The 13,452-nt window shown below is 59.1% G+C and overlaps 1 protein-coding gene across 9 annotated transcripts in view; it reads left to right on the forward strand.

Annotated features, from left to right (window-relative positions):
- Positions 1–13,452, forward strand: part of PAX5 (paired box 5) — a gene marked incomplete at both ends in the record, with an annotated part of 127,537 nt that overhangs the window by 51,951 nt on the left and 62,134 nt on the right. The window lies entirely within an intron of this gene.

Here is a 13,452-nt window from a genome sequence, read left to right on the forward strand (position 1 = left end):
CCCGGTTTGGTTTGCTGAGGGACTCTGTGGATCTGACCTGGAGAAAGAAGGGGAGGGTGCTGAGGTGGGTCTGGTGCTTGTAAAGACTCCTCAGGAAAGCCACCGAGGTGACATGGCCTTCACGTACCACTAGATGGTGGTTGTCCCATCTGAACACGGGTGACACTGGCATGTCTGGAGAGGTGGCACTGCAGCTCAGGGGGGACAGTCCAGCCCTGAGCAAGCGCTTACCCAGCGACAAACTGTCACTGCTTTAAAAGGCAGGGTGGGAGAGTTGGATGGGGATGCTGCTGAAGGAGCATCCTGACTGTCAAACAGGGGTGTTCAGCTGTCGGTGGGGAGAGTCTGTCTGCTGGTCCTTGTGGGCAGCTGTGACCAGAATGGCTGTGCAGCCTCCCCAGGCAGAGAGGCTGAGGGAGCTGGGCTGGGTCAGCCTGGAGAAGAGAAGGCTGTGGGGGGACCTCACTGCAGCCTCCCCGTCCCTGAAGGGACCCCAGGAACAGGAGGGGAATGGGCTTGTTAAAGGGCAGAGACTGGCAGGACAAGGGGCTGGAGTGAAGCTGGAGGAGGGAATGGGGAGAGGAGAGACTGGGGGGAAGTTCTTTGCAGAGAGAGTGGTGAGGGGCTGGAAGGGGCTGCCCAGAGAGGGGGTGGGTGCCCCGTCCCTGGGGGTGTTCAAGGCCAGGTTGTCTGGGGCCCTGGGCAGCCTTGTGTAGCTCCAGGCCTGGAGGTTGGTGTCCCTGCCTGTGGCAGGGGGTTGGAGCTCTGGGACCCTTGGGGTCCCTCCCAACCCAGACCAGGCTGGGATTCTGTGATTCTGTGACTGTGCTCCTGTCTGTCGGTGACGGGCAGTCACCCGGGCGCAGAGCCGGTGCCAGGAGCCTGCTGTCAGCAGACATCCCTGTGTGAAGTGGGTGCTGCCCCTCCTGTCTGTGCCCTTTTGTGCTCACTCTGCAGCACCGACTTGCACTGGCCATGGACATTCCCAGGACGCTGGTTCCTGGCAGGTCTGGAGGTGCACACGGGGGGTGCTGGCAGCGTCATGACAGCACTACCGTTCGCTCATGGCTGCTGGGCACTGGCACCAGCAGTGCTGGAGTGCCAGGCAGTCTCCATGCCCCAAGGGGTCAGCCCCATGGCTCTGATGGCTGGCTTCTCACCATGCCTCCCGACCTGCTGACTCCATGCTGCATCAGCCCCACAGCACCATCCTGCACGGGAAGGCTGCCTGTGTGCTCCCACCGGTGTCCATACCGCCCTCGGGGCAAAGCTGTTCCTGACACAGGACTGGCTTTGCTGGCCTGCCTGGAGCTGTCCCATAGAGCTGTGTCCATGCTGGGCCACTGTACCCCCACACAGACCCCGTCACAAGCAGACCCCACTGTTGTTGGTTGCTGCACTGACAGTCACAGAATCACAGAATCCCAGCATCACAGGGCTGGAAGAGCCCTTCAAGATCATCGAGTCCACCCGTCCCTGTCCTGGGCTAAACCAGATCCCTGAGCACCTCATCTCCCCCCTGTTAAACACCCACAGGGCTGGGGACTCAGCCCCTCCCTGGGCAGCCTGGGCCAGGCCCTGACAGCTCTGCCAGGGAAGAACTTTTCCCTCCCAGCTGAGCTGACCCTGCCCTGGGGCAGCTTGAGCCCATTGCCCCTTGTCCCATCTCCTGTCCCCTGGCTGCAGAGACCATCGCCCACCTCCCTGCACCCTCCCTTCAGGTAGTTGTAGTTCGTAAGTTCCAACCTTATCCAGAACTGGTGTCCACCCCGTGTCTTTCCTGTGCATGGGGCTGCTGCTCCAAGCAGTTCCAGTTCTTGTGCATCAGGAGCAGCTGACTGGAGGAGCTGGAGGCTGCTCAGCAGAGCCCCTGCCCGTGGTGAGACTGATGGTTCTGCAGCCAGAAGGACAGAGGAGCAATTCCCAGCTCTGCAGGGAAGCCGTCCCGGGCTGTCCAAGCCCCTGGCATCGTGTGAATGCTTGACTCAAGTGTGTTGGCTGGTGGAAGAACAGAGAGGAGATGTTCCTGGAGATCAGGAGCTGGCAGACAGCTCTGGGGCTTGCAGACTGACGTGCTTCTGGTGGCCTGGAGAGTGTGATGAGTGCCTCTCCGAGCAGCTCGACGGGGCGAGCAGCGTGTTCGTGTCCTGGGAATACAGAAGAGCATTATCTGTGCTGGGTTCCTCTCCACAGCAGGAACGGATTCTCTGCTATTTCCAGCTCCACACACGGGCCCGATCGAATTCTCATTGAAGCCAGGAGGAATATTTCTATTGACTCCAATAGACTTTAGATCAGGGCCATAATGAGCCATAACATGATGCGACCAGGTTCAGCGCTATGTAGGTCACCGGCGTAGGGGAGAGCTGCTCGCCTCTAATAGCAGGTAATTCCCAGGCCCTGGATGATGCTTCCCTGTTGCTTTTACCCAGAACTAAACCAAACACCAGCTCTCAGGTTCCTTCCTGGATAAACGTGAATGTTGTGGGCTTAGGTTGAAGCTAGGAGCTGAATGGTGATAGATGTACTCGTAATATGCAGCGCAGGGGAGGCTGGGGACAAGCACAGGCAGATGAGATTTGGGTGACTAATTAACCTGAGGAAAATTGCTGATAAATCCAAAATACTGGTCAGAGTTGGACAAAGGTAGAAGCGGATTGTGCTGGGCTTCAGAGGGAGTTGTGCTGCAGGAGTTCCCCGAACAGACCAGGAGAGGAGCTTTGAGTCTGGTTTTACTTTCTTGGGTTTGTGCCTGCTTGGGAAGAGGAATCTCCTTTTTCCCAGTGTAAGGAGCAGTGCTGGGTGGCAAATTACAGCCCTGCAGCTCCTGGGAGCAGTGGGTGCACTGTCCCCTTGCCATATTGGGCATTGAGCTTCAGAAGCACCACGGATGGGGCAAGACAAAGCCAGAAAACACGGCTCATCTTCCCCTTTCACATCTGACTCACTCTGAAACCGTGGTTGCTAGAGGAGGAGGAGGCAGGAACGAACTGTGGGACCACACGCCTGGTCCTGGTGCCTGGAGTGTGTTTCTTCCCAGGGGACGCTATGTTTGGGAGGACAGAGACTGCTGAGGATCTTCTTACACCCTGAGATGTGCAGTGAGAAATGCAGAGCTAATCCTTGGGTTTATATTCCCAAAACATTATGTTGCTCAGTAAGAATTGTACCACTAAGTCGTGACCCAGCACCATGGGCTGTCAGCCCAGCCATTCCCCCCTGTCCTGGGCTGCATCCCCAGCATGGGACTGGCAGGGCTGGGAAAGGGGGATTCTGCCCCTGGGCTCTGCTCTGGGACACAGACCCCCCCTCCAGCTCGGGGGTCCCCAGGACAAGGGGGACACGGAGCTGTGGGAGCCAGTCCCCAGGGGACACAGAGATGATGGGGGGGCTGGAGCCCCTCTGCTCTGGAGCCAGGCTGGGAGAGAAGAGAAGGCTGCTTGTTGAGAGAGCTCTGAGCCCCTTCCCATCCCTCTAGGGGCTCCAGGAGAGCTGGAGAGGGGCTGGTGCTGAGGGCAGGGAGGGCCAGGCCCAGGGGAACAGCCTTGAGCTGCAGGAGGGGGATGGAGAGGGACTGGGAGGCAGAAAACCTTCCTGGGGAGGGGGGAGGCCCTGGCACAGGGTGCCCAGAGATGCTGGGGCTGCCCCGGGATCCCTGGCAGGGCTCAGGGCTGGGTTGGATGGGGCTTGGGGCACCCTGGGCTGGGGGTTTGTCCCTGACCATGGCAGGGAGGCACTGGGGGGGTCTGAGGTCCCTTCCTACCCATCCAGTCTGTGTCCTACGAGATCTTTGCTGCCCCACTGCTCACAGCAGGGTTTCAGCACCCAAACAGGCCCGTCCCCATGGCGTGTGTGACACAGGGTGTAGAGCACGTTGCAAAGGGAGAACAACACCACACGGCTCAAGGAATGGACACCAAAGCTGCAGTTAACTCGGCTTTGAGGAAAGGAGAGAGGCAGAGGAGCAGGAGAAGCGGAGCCCAGGGTGGGTCTGGCAGCTCTCAGACAGCTCCTGGCTGCGGGCAGAGGTGCAGTGGGCAGGCAGCAGGGCCTGTGATGGGTCTGGGATGGGGTAGACGTGGCGATGGGGGGCTGCGGGGTGAGGGGCGAGTGTGTGGGGGGCTGCCTCCCCCCCGTGCCATCCCGTGCCCCCCTTGCTGGCGGCCTGTCCCTCACCCCACGCCTGCAGAGGTTGGCTGGGTCGTTGTCGGGACAGGGTGTTGCCCATGCTGGTGCTGGTGGGGGGTCAGTGGGTGGGTGCTGCTGGCTCGGCCCCATCCTGCTGCCCCCTGAGCCCCTCTGTGGGCAGGATGGGCCTGTGGCTCCCACAGCTGCGGCTCCACCGGCTCCGATCCGGTCGGTGGCTTTATTGGTGGGAGGGAAAAAACACAGCGCTGAACCCAGCCTAGGAGAGCACATCAGGAGAGGAAAAACCTTCCCATATTTACTCTCGGTAGACTATTAAACAACACCAGGCTATTAATTTGGCTTTTGAGTCTTCACTAAAGCCCATAAAAGCGCACAGTTGTCAAATGGAGTTCATTTTAATTTCCTTTCAATCACAGTAAATTATTCAGGTGATAAATCAGCTGGGGCAGCCTCCTGGCTGTAATAGAAACCCTAATTCCTGGCTAATTATCCAGCCCATTGCTGCCAGCAGATCAATACCCCTACCGAATGGAAAGGGCGCGGGGTCTGGGCGGGCAGGGTGGCGGAGGGACGGCAGCTGGGAGCACCGCGGGCGCCCCTGACCCCCGCCCCGCGCGGGGGCTGCGGGGGGTTAAGCTGTGCTGAGCTCACTCCTTCCCCTGCGGCTGTGAGGGGACTCATGTCCCCCACCCCGGGGGCCACGCGGGCCAGGGCAGCCGCGGCTCAGCCACCCGCCCGGCCACGCTTGGGCACGGAGGAGCTGGAGCTTGCTGGGGGCTGGAGGGGGCTTCGGGGCTCTCCCCGTGTGTGGTGACTGTGCTGTCAGGCAAGGTGACCTGGTACAAGGCAGAGTGACCCAGTACACTGTGCCAGGGTGCCTGGGTGGTGCTGTGTGTCTGCTGGGGAACACACGTGTGCGCCGTGGGGACCGTCCGGCTGCCGGTGCTGCCCAGCTCTGCCTGGCAGGGATGGGGAAGGGGCCCTCCGAGCGAGCCAGGCGCTGCTCAGATCTGGGGCTGGTGACGTGTTCACTTGCCAAGTCGTTCCTTGCAAGAGAGGCAGAGGCTGAGGAGGTGTAAAGAGGGGTGGAAAGGAACAGTGCTTCAGGAAGGAGCCGCAGCTCTTCGGAGACACCCGCTGTGCTCACCCCACCTCCCTACCTGAGGGGGCTGTGCAGGAGCTGCTGTGTGCACAGAGTCCCTGGATGATGCTGCCAGCCACGGCCTCCAGCTCACTGAGAGCTCCTGCCCAAATAACAAACATTGGGCAGAGCTGCTTCCTCCTCCAGCATCCCCTGGATGCCCCGAGGGGCTCAGAGCTCTGAGCTGCCCTCAGCTTCCTCAGCTGGAGCCTCCAGCACGCGGCACTTCGTGTAGGATCCCTGTTGCTGTTCACCACCAGCATGACTGACGCTTACTCACATGGCAGTGGTACTGGGAGCACACAACAGGCAGCCAAGAGCTTTGTGTGCTGGCTGCCTAGGGAAGAGCAACGCCCCTGGGGTCTGGATGGATGGATTGAGAAGGCCCGAACGGCTGGGGAGAGGAAAGCAGCTTCACCTGTGGTGCAGGTCAGGAGGGAGCAGCCATATGCAGAGGCTGGTCTGTGTGCCACAGAGGGTGAAGCCTCTTCAGGAGAGTCTTCTCGGAGCCCTCCATCCTCCCACTGCTGCTGGGGCAGGGGGGATGCACCACCTCCTCCTCTGGCTCTGCTCTGTGGTGAGGTCTCCCCATGTCTGGTGACCCTGCTGTCTGGCAAGGTGACCTGGCATAAGGCAAGCTGACCTGGTGCACTGTAGTGGGGTGCTTGGGTGGTGCTGAACTGGGCTGCGTGCCTCCTGGGGAGGTAGGTCAAGATGCAGAGCCAGGATGAAGCAGCCTGCCAGGATGTTTGCTCCTGCTGAAATCAGATTTCATGAGGAGGAAGCCGCCTCTTCCAGAGCGGCGCAGACCAGCACGGTGCCGTGGGCTGGGACTTCCCTTCACACCCCTGCTGCTCTGCCTGCCTCACCAGCGGGGTTTCTCTGTGCTGCCTTGCTGTGACACGATGTGTTGGGTGCTGACAGTTGCAGCAGGCTGTGTTGTGTGACACCTGGTACTTGGTGTGACGGTGGGGCTGTGGCAGCAGGGAGGTTCCTCTGGGGAAGCAGCATGACAGGTGCCGCGTATCCTGCGAGCGCATCCTGGCACCGGCTCTGGGAAGAGCATCCTCAGCTCACCTGGACGCCCAGGTGTCTGTGTGAGGCGGGTGGACTCAAACTATGGGTCTGTGAATGAGCAAAAGTGGTGGGAGGAAACCCGGTGGGGCAACCCAAAGGATGCCCCCTGCATCCCACCGGAGCTTGGTGTGCCTTCCTGTGGGTCCCTCTGCACAGGAGCAGGTGGCAACTGGTTTTCCTGCTTCATCTGGAATTGGTGAGCAGCCTGGGGTCAGGACTTCTCCTCCAAGATTGTCCAGTGCTAGGAAGCATCTCCAGGCTCTGCAGTGCCCAGCACCTTGGCACCTTTGCAGTGCTGCCCAGCTGGAGAGGAGGATTTGGCTGCTGATGTGTGGAGCTGGGGTCTCACCGTGCTGGCGTGGTGCTGAGGTACTTGTTAGCATGCAGGGGAACCCATGGGCTGCTTCTCACCCTTCTGGGCCTCACCATCCCACCCAGCTTCAGTGAGTCAGTGCCTGCAGAAATGGACCCAAAAGCAGATAGAAGGAGCCATGGGGCCACTCCTGCTCCCCCCTCTCCTCCCAGCAGCGTCTGGCTGAATCAGCGCAGTGAAACTGAGCTGGGGGAGAGCAGCAGCGCATGGGTCTGGGGGATTCCAGGGTGTATTGAAAGCCCTGCAGCTCTCCAGTCCCAGTGATGGCCTCGGATTGTGCCTGTGCTGCTGATGCCTCCCTCTGATCTGCTTCTGGAGCTCATCCCCTGCTCATGTGGCGGCTGTGTCTGGCTCCAGTGCAGCAAAGTGTGGGTCCCTTTCCTAGCCAGAGGGGTCCTCAGACCTTCCAGCCCTCACCCTCCAGGGAGAGGGAATCCCAGAATTCTAAGGCCCTCCTAGGCGTTAGCAGCCTGGTGTTTCCCCCTGGAGACTCCCAAACCTGACTGGGTCTGGGGAAGTGGGAGGAGGGGGGTGTGCTCTGTCTAGGGGTCTGGGGATGCAGGAGGAGTGGGGTGTGCTCTTGTCTGGGGGTCTGGGCATGCAGGAGGAGTGGGGTGTGCTTTGTCCAGGGGTCTGGGGATGTGGCATTTGGAAGTGGCAGCCTTGTCTGGGTTACACCAGGAGTGGGTGCTTGGCCAGGCACCGGTTCTGTCTCGGCACTTGATGCCAGCGTCACACCCAGAGCTTGGTGGTGACAACAGAGTGCAAAGTCCCACAAAGGCAGCGGGTGATGTCATCCAGGGGACTCACTGCAGCGTCCCCAGCGTGGTACTGAGATGGGAGACACAAGGACAAATCTCCCCTTCTGTTGGGCTGTGTCAGGCCAGGAGCTGGTTCCGAGCGCCGTGTCTCTCCCTTCACCACCTGTTTTGTGATCAGCAGCTCATTTTATATTCCTGGGGGCTGGAGAGGGAAGCCATCTCCATCAGACCATCAGGCTCTAAATAAACACTCGCATCTTTGTCTTCAGAGCAGTCTCCCTCCCCAGGTTTCGTGTCACCAGCGGCAGCTAATTGGAAGGCTGTCGTTAAGGACGGAGTCGCAGGCAGCGGCTGCCCCAGCGCCGTCGCAGGGCTGTGATTTACTGGCCGCCCGTCAGATTTTCAATATCACATCAAAGTGTAATATATGAGTGAGATGAGTGGGACTGTAATTGCTCGTGTGGGCTTTGTCCCTTGGGAGAACAATGGGGGAGTCACCCGGCCCCACGCAGCCTGCAGGACTGTGCCAGAGCCGGGTGTCTTCCTGGGAGGAGGCAGCGCTGTGCGGTGGCAGCGGTCGGCCAAGGTTACCTTAGGGCAAAGCTGAGCGGCCTCCACATGTCAGTGTCAGGCAGGGAGGGATCTGTGAGGAAACACGCTCGGCTGTTGTGTCCAGTGCTGGGCTCCCTGGGATCCAACAGCCAGGGATCTCCTGGAGAGAGTCCAGAGGAGGCTGTGAAGGGGATGAAGGGCCTGGAGCATCTCCCCTGGGAGGAAAGGCTGAGGGAGCTGGGGCTGTTCAGCCTGCAGAGGAGAAGCCTGAGAGGGGATCTGATCAATGGGGATCAAGAGCTGAAGGGTGGGACCCAGGGGCCATGGGCAGCCTCTGCTCAGTGTCTGTGGGGACAGGACAAGGGGCGATGGGCTCAAGTTGGAGCCCAGGGAGTTCCCCCCAATGTGGGGAAGAACTTCTTGGCGGTGAGGGTGAGGGAGCCCTGGGACAGGCTGCCCAGGGGGTGTGGAGTCTCCTTCTCTGGAGAGATTCCAGCCCTGACCTGTGCTAGGGACCCTGCTTGGGCAGGGCTGAGACCCCATGGGCTCTGGGGGACCCTCCCAACCACTGTGATTCTGTGATTCTGTGATTCTGTGGTTTAGTGCCTGTCCCACTCACATGGTGCCTGAGGGGCCGGGCTCGCACTGGCATTTCAGGAAGGGATCAGGGATGCCATTCGCAACCCCTGGCAGACATCCCGACCCCGCAGGCTCTGGACAGTCTCAGAAGCAGCTCCCAGCCCTGGCTTGGAAGCTGTTGCTGTTTGGGTTCGTTCTGTAGTCTGTCCATCACTCCTCACTTCCATTTACTGACAGCAGCTTCTCTGCATGGTGGCCAAACGCCTGGACACCTCGATGTGCCAGAGCACCTTGGAATGAGCCAGACCCTTGGTGATGGGGCACAGTGGGAGCCAGGCCCAGGAAGCAGCTCTTCTCCCCAGGAAGTCAAGCTGGGCAGAGGCTGCCCTCAGAAACTGACCAGTCTCCATCCATGGTGGTCTTCAAGACCCAGCTGCTTAAAGCCCTGAGCGGCCTGGCCTGGTCCCGTGCTGGCCTTGCTCTGAGGGTCCTCTGGAACTTCATCCAGCCGGGATTGGCCTGTGCCCTGGATGTCCAGCTGCCTGCTGTTCATTCCAGCTCTTAGGATGTGATGTAGGGAACTTTCCTGCCGTCAGTGGCCAACGTGAGAAGCGTGGTTGGGGCGGGATGGTGGCCCTGGGCTCTCTCAGGGTGCAGGATGGGATGGAGAGCTGTCCAGGAGGATGTGCCCAGCAGCCTAAGGCACCTTCTCAGCGTGGGCAGCAGGTTTTCAGCAGCATTCCGAGGTTTTGGGTTGCTTTTTGTTCTGTAAGGGATTAATGAAACGACCCTTGTAAGTGGCAGTGTGGCCACAGAAAATGGCTGTGAGCTGCACCGTTCCCAGAGTAAGGGCTGGGTCCAAACCTGTCTCTGCTCCTGAGGAACAGCCACTCACAAGCCCGGTGAGAACTAAGTCTGGAGATGTGGAAACCCTTGTGTTAGGGAGCAGCTGAGCACACAACAGGATGTTTCAGCCCTGCTCCTCTCACGGTGAGGACGGAGGGGCAGGGGCTTCCCCTGTGCATCACCTGTGCTGCAGTGGTCCCCGTGGGCTCAGAGCTGGGCTGGGCTCTGGGTCAGTCCTGGCAGGACACTTTCAGAGACGTACCCAAGGGCTGTGGGAGGATGAGGTGCTGGAGGCCACATGTGCCTGTCCAAAATGGGACCCGTGGAGAAGTGCACTCATCAGAGGCTGTGTTTGGCTAAGAGCCTTCACCTGGCTGTTGAGACCTCTCTAGCCAATTAACATGCATGGTTAGGTAACATAAAACGAGGGTACAGGGGAAGCTGTCATCAGATGACATGCCTGGTCAGAGGTGCCTGGTGAGAGGTTTTTGGGCATCCCCACCTTGTGAGGCTTCACATCCATAGGAGCTTCTGAAGGCACAGACCCTCACCCGTGTATCAGTCAGGCCGATGGTTCCTCTCTTGTGACTGTGGAGAAATGTGTGACAGTCTGACCCCAGGCAACACACCTGTGGCACAAGACCTGGTCCTTCCTCAGGGCGCGAGATGCTTGGCTCGTACTAGCAGCGGGTTCCCTTCTGGTCTGAGGCCTTTTCTGGCCACTGGTGCTTTAGCAGCAGAGTGATGGGGATCAGAACTGCAGCATGTCTGGCTGAGCCCGTCTGTCCAATGGAGAAAGCTTGGATGGGAACTGAAACGCTGTGCCCAAACCTGTCACCTTGGGTGATCCCAGAATCCCAGGCTGGTCTGGGTCAGAAGGGACCCCAAGGGTCCCAGAGCTCCAACCCCCTGCCACAGGCAGGGACACCAACCTCCAGGCCTGGAGCTACACAAGGCTGCCCAGGGCCCCAGACAACCTGGCCTTAAGCACCCCCAGGGACGGGGCACCCACCCCCTCTCTGGGCAGCCCCTTCCAGCCCCTCACCACTCTCTCTGCAAAGAACTTCCCCCCAGTCTCTCCTCTCCCCCTTCCCTCCTCCAGCTTCACTCCAGCCCCTTGTCCTGCCAGTCTCTGCCCTTTAACAAGCCCATTCCCCTCCTGTTCCTGGGGTCCCTTCAGGGATGGGGAGGCTGCAGTGAGGTCCCCCCACAGCCTTCTCTTCTCCAGGCTGAACATGGTCGATACGTGATGGCTGAACATGATGATAATGCCCATCACCCCAAAGGTTTTGCCTGTGCGGGGGGCTTCGGGGGGTTCTGTTGTTCGCCGAGGTGCTGGTGTGGGGGGTGATTTACTGTCCTGCGCCGTGCCACACGTCTTCAAAATTACAGTGCCCATTTCCTGCTGAAATAATTCCTGCAAAGAGAGGCTCCTATTACCGCGAGAGCAGCGCCGATGCCGTGATTTATTATTATTTATGGTCCCAGGGCCTTGTTTATGCACGATGGGTTAGGTGCTCAGGATAGAAATGCCATTATGCAAATGACATTGAATGTCCTTACTGAGCCTAAATAATTTTTGTGTTGGACGATTAAACCTCATCTGTTATTGATATGGGCTGCAGTCGGGCTATTAAAGAGTCCCAACAGTACTTACTCCCAGTAATGGGAAAATTGAGAGGAAGAGGCTAAACAATTGCCTCAAGTGTGCTGTGATTGTCTGGTAGGAGTGGAGCATAACGAACCCCCCGAATGGAAATCGTGTTTACTACTTAGGGATAAATAAAAAGGGAGAACATGCCATAAATTACGCTTTGTGATGTGGATCGGCGCACCGGAGAGTCTGCGTACTTTCAATTTATTTATTGGAAATTATTTTTGGGGGGGGGGGTTGGGAGGGAAGGGGAGGGATGGATGGAGGGAGGGAGCAGCCAGGAAGGATTCCCGTAGCGCGTGGCCCTGTCCGGGCAACTGGGGAAGAGCCATCCTCCTCGGCAGCCGCGGTGCCGCGGTGCCGCCGCCGCGCTCTGACACAGCTGTGCGGTCACATTTTGATCAGTGTTGATAGCTTATGAATTCCAAAATTGACAAAATTTACAGGAAAAAATGAGGATAATCCATCTTCCTTAGCAGCCTGTCAGGAGCTGGCTATACTTCATAATCTTCAATTACAGATGCTATTTTCAGACATTTACATGCAGATATTAGAACAAAATGAAAATGAGGAACAAAGAGCGGATGGAAATGCGGCTATTTATATGTATAAAAGGAAAACAACAGGTAAATTCCAGGCGTTGAGATGGGGTTTGGGGGTCCCCTTGGAAAAGCTGAGAGGACGGCTGCGTCCGCCGACGGGTCGCGGTCGGGAGATGCCAGAAACGTGGCGTGTCGTTCCCCACACGCAGGTCATCTGAATGCTGGGTCAAAGCCAGGTCAGTTGTCCTGAAGTATGAGGGTGAATGTGCTCGTGGCAGGGTGCGCTCGCTAATTCCAGCGGCACCCCTGGGGATGCGCGCAGTCCTAATTGGGTGTGGGGTAAGACGAAGCACCGCTGGTAATTTTCCTCAAAAACAGGCCTGTTTTGTGGAGGGGGATCCAGAAACACGCGGTTCCAACTGGGTGAAGAAGGTGGTCCCGCTGAAAGCAGCTCCTGTGCCCCTGTGAGCCAGCCAGGAGCCCCTGGTGTTGCCGAAAACAAAGGGAAGCTGGTGTTCAGCCTGGTTAGCTGTGGCGATAGCTGCTGCTCTGGACGGGTTCTGTGGTGGCGGTGGGTAGCACGGGGAGTGGGCTGTAGGTGAATGGAGGGGTGGTCAGGCTGTGATGTGTAGGTTTTTGGGTGCTGTTCCCATCTGGATCCCAGGTGCCTGAGTGTTCAGTGGATCTTCTATTCCCATAAAGTGTGAGCAGAGCATCGCCAGTGCCCGTGCAGCCATCAGCAGTGCTGGGCTGCCGAAAGCCTGGGGAGGTGAATTAGAGCTGCTCTGGATTAAGGTCTCCAAACCGTGTCCAATGGTACACATTCCATCCCTTTGCCAGGCCGGGCTCCGCGGGCGCCTGCCGGTGTGTGCCACCTCTGCCGCTGTGCCTTGGCTCGGCGGCATCGCGAGGGCTGGGGGATGCTGGGTGCAGGGTCTCCATGTGGCTACCTTGGGGGGTGAGCAGGGCTTGGTGCTCATCACCTGGGGGACTGTGATATTTTGGGGACCCCGTTCCTGGCACTGCAGGTGCACTGGGCACCGTGCCTGTCCGGAGGGACGGCAGCGCGTCTGGTCCACGCAGAGGCAGAGATGGCACATCGCTCCAGTGGTCTGAGCCTGGTCCTGAGCAGTCCAGGGCGGCTGTGCCATGAGAGCTGTGCCATGAGAGCTGTGCCATGAGAGCCGTGGCTTCATGCCTGCCACCGTTTTGCCGGTGTCATCTGGGGAGTGGAGCAGGCAGGGGAGGCAGCACGTGCGAGTGCGGTGGGTGCCAACCAGCTCCTTTTTGTGGCCACATCCCGCAGACACCCCTCCTCTGGCTTCTGCGTGGTGAGGTCTCTCTCCTGAGGGATCACAGAATCATAGAATGGCATGGGTTGGAAGGGACCCCAAGGATCATAGAGCCTGCCACAGGCAGGGACACAAACCTCAGGCCTGGAGCTACAATGCGGGGTCTGTTCCCTGGGAGAGGGCCATGGCTGGAGGGGTGATGCACGTGTGGCACAGGTTGGGTTGCAGAGCTGCTGCAGGGCTCAACCCAGCCCAAGAGACCTGCCTGGGCTTTCTGCCCTGCACCCCAGAATCAGGCTGTTTGGGGAGCAGTCCTGTTCCCCGCTGTGCCTGGGGATCAAGGAGAACCTCAAGGAGATGATTGCTGCTCGTGTCCGGGGAGCGGGTTGTGCTCAGTCACCCGCACTAGGAGAGGTGGAGGGTGATGCTGGCATCGGGCCGCCTCGCCCCTTCCCCAGCACAGCAGGGCACAGCACTGCTGTGGTG

The sequence above is a fragment of the Gallinula chloropus genome (assembly GCF_964237585.1).
Source record: "Gallinula chloropus genome assembly, chromosome: Z".
NCBI lineage: Eukaryota > Metazoa > Chordata > Aves > Gruiformes > Rallidae > Gallinula > Gallinula chloropus.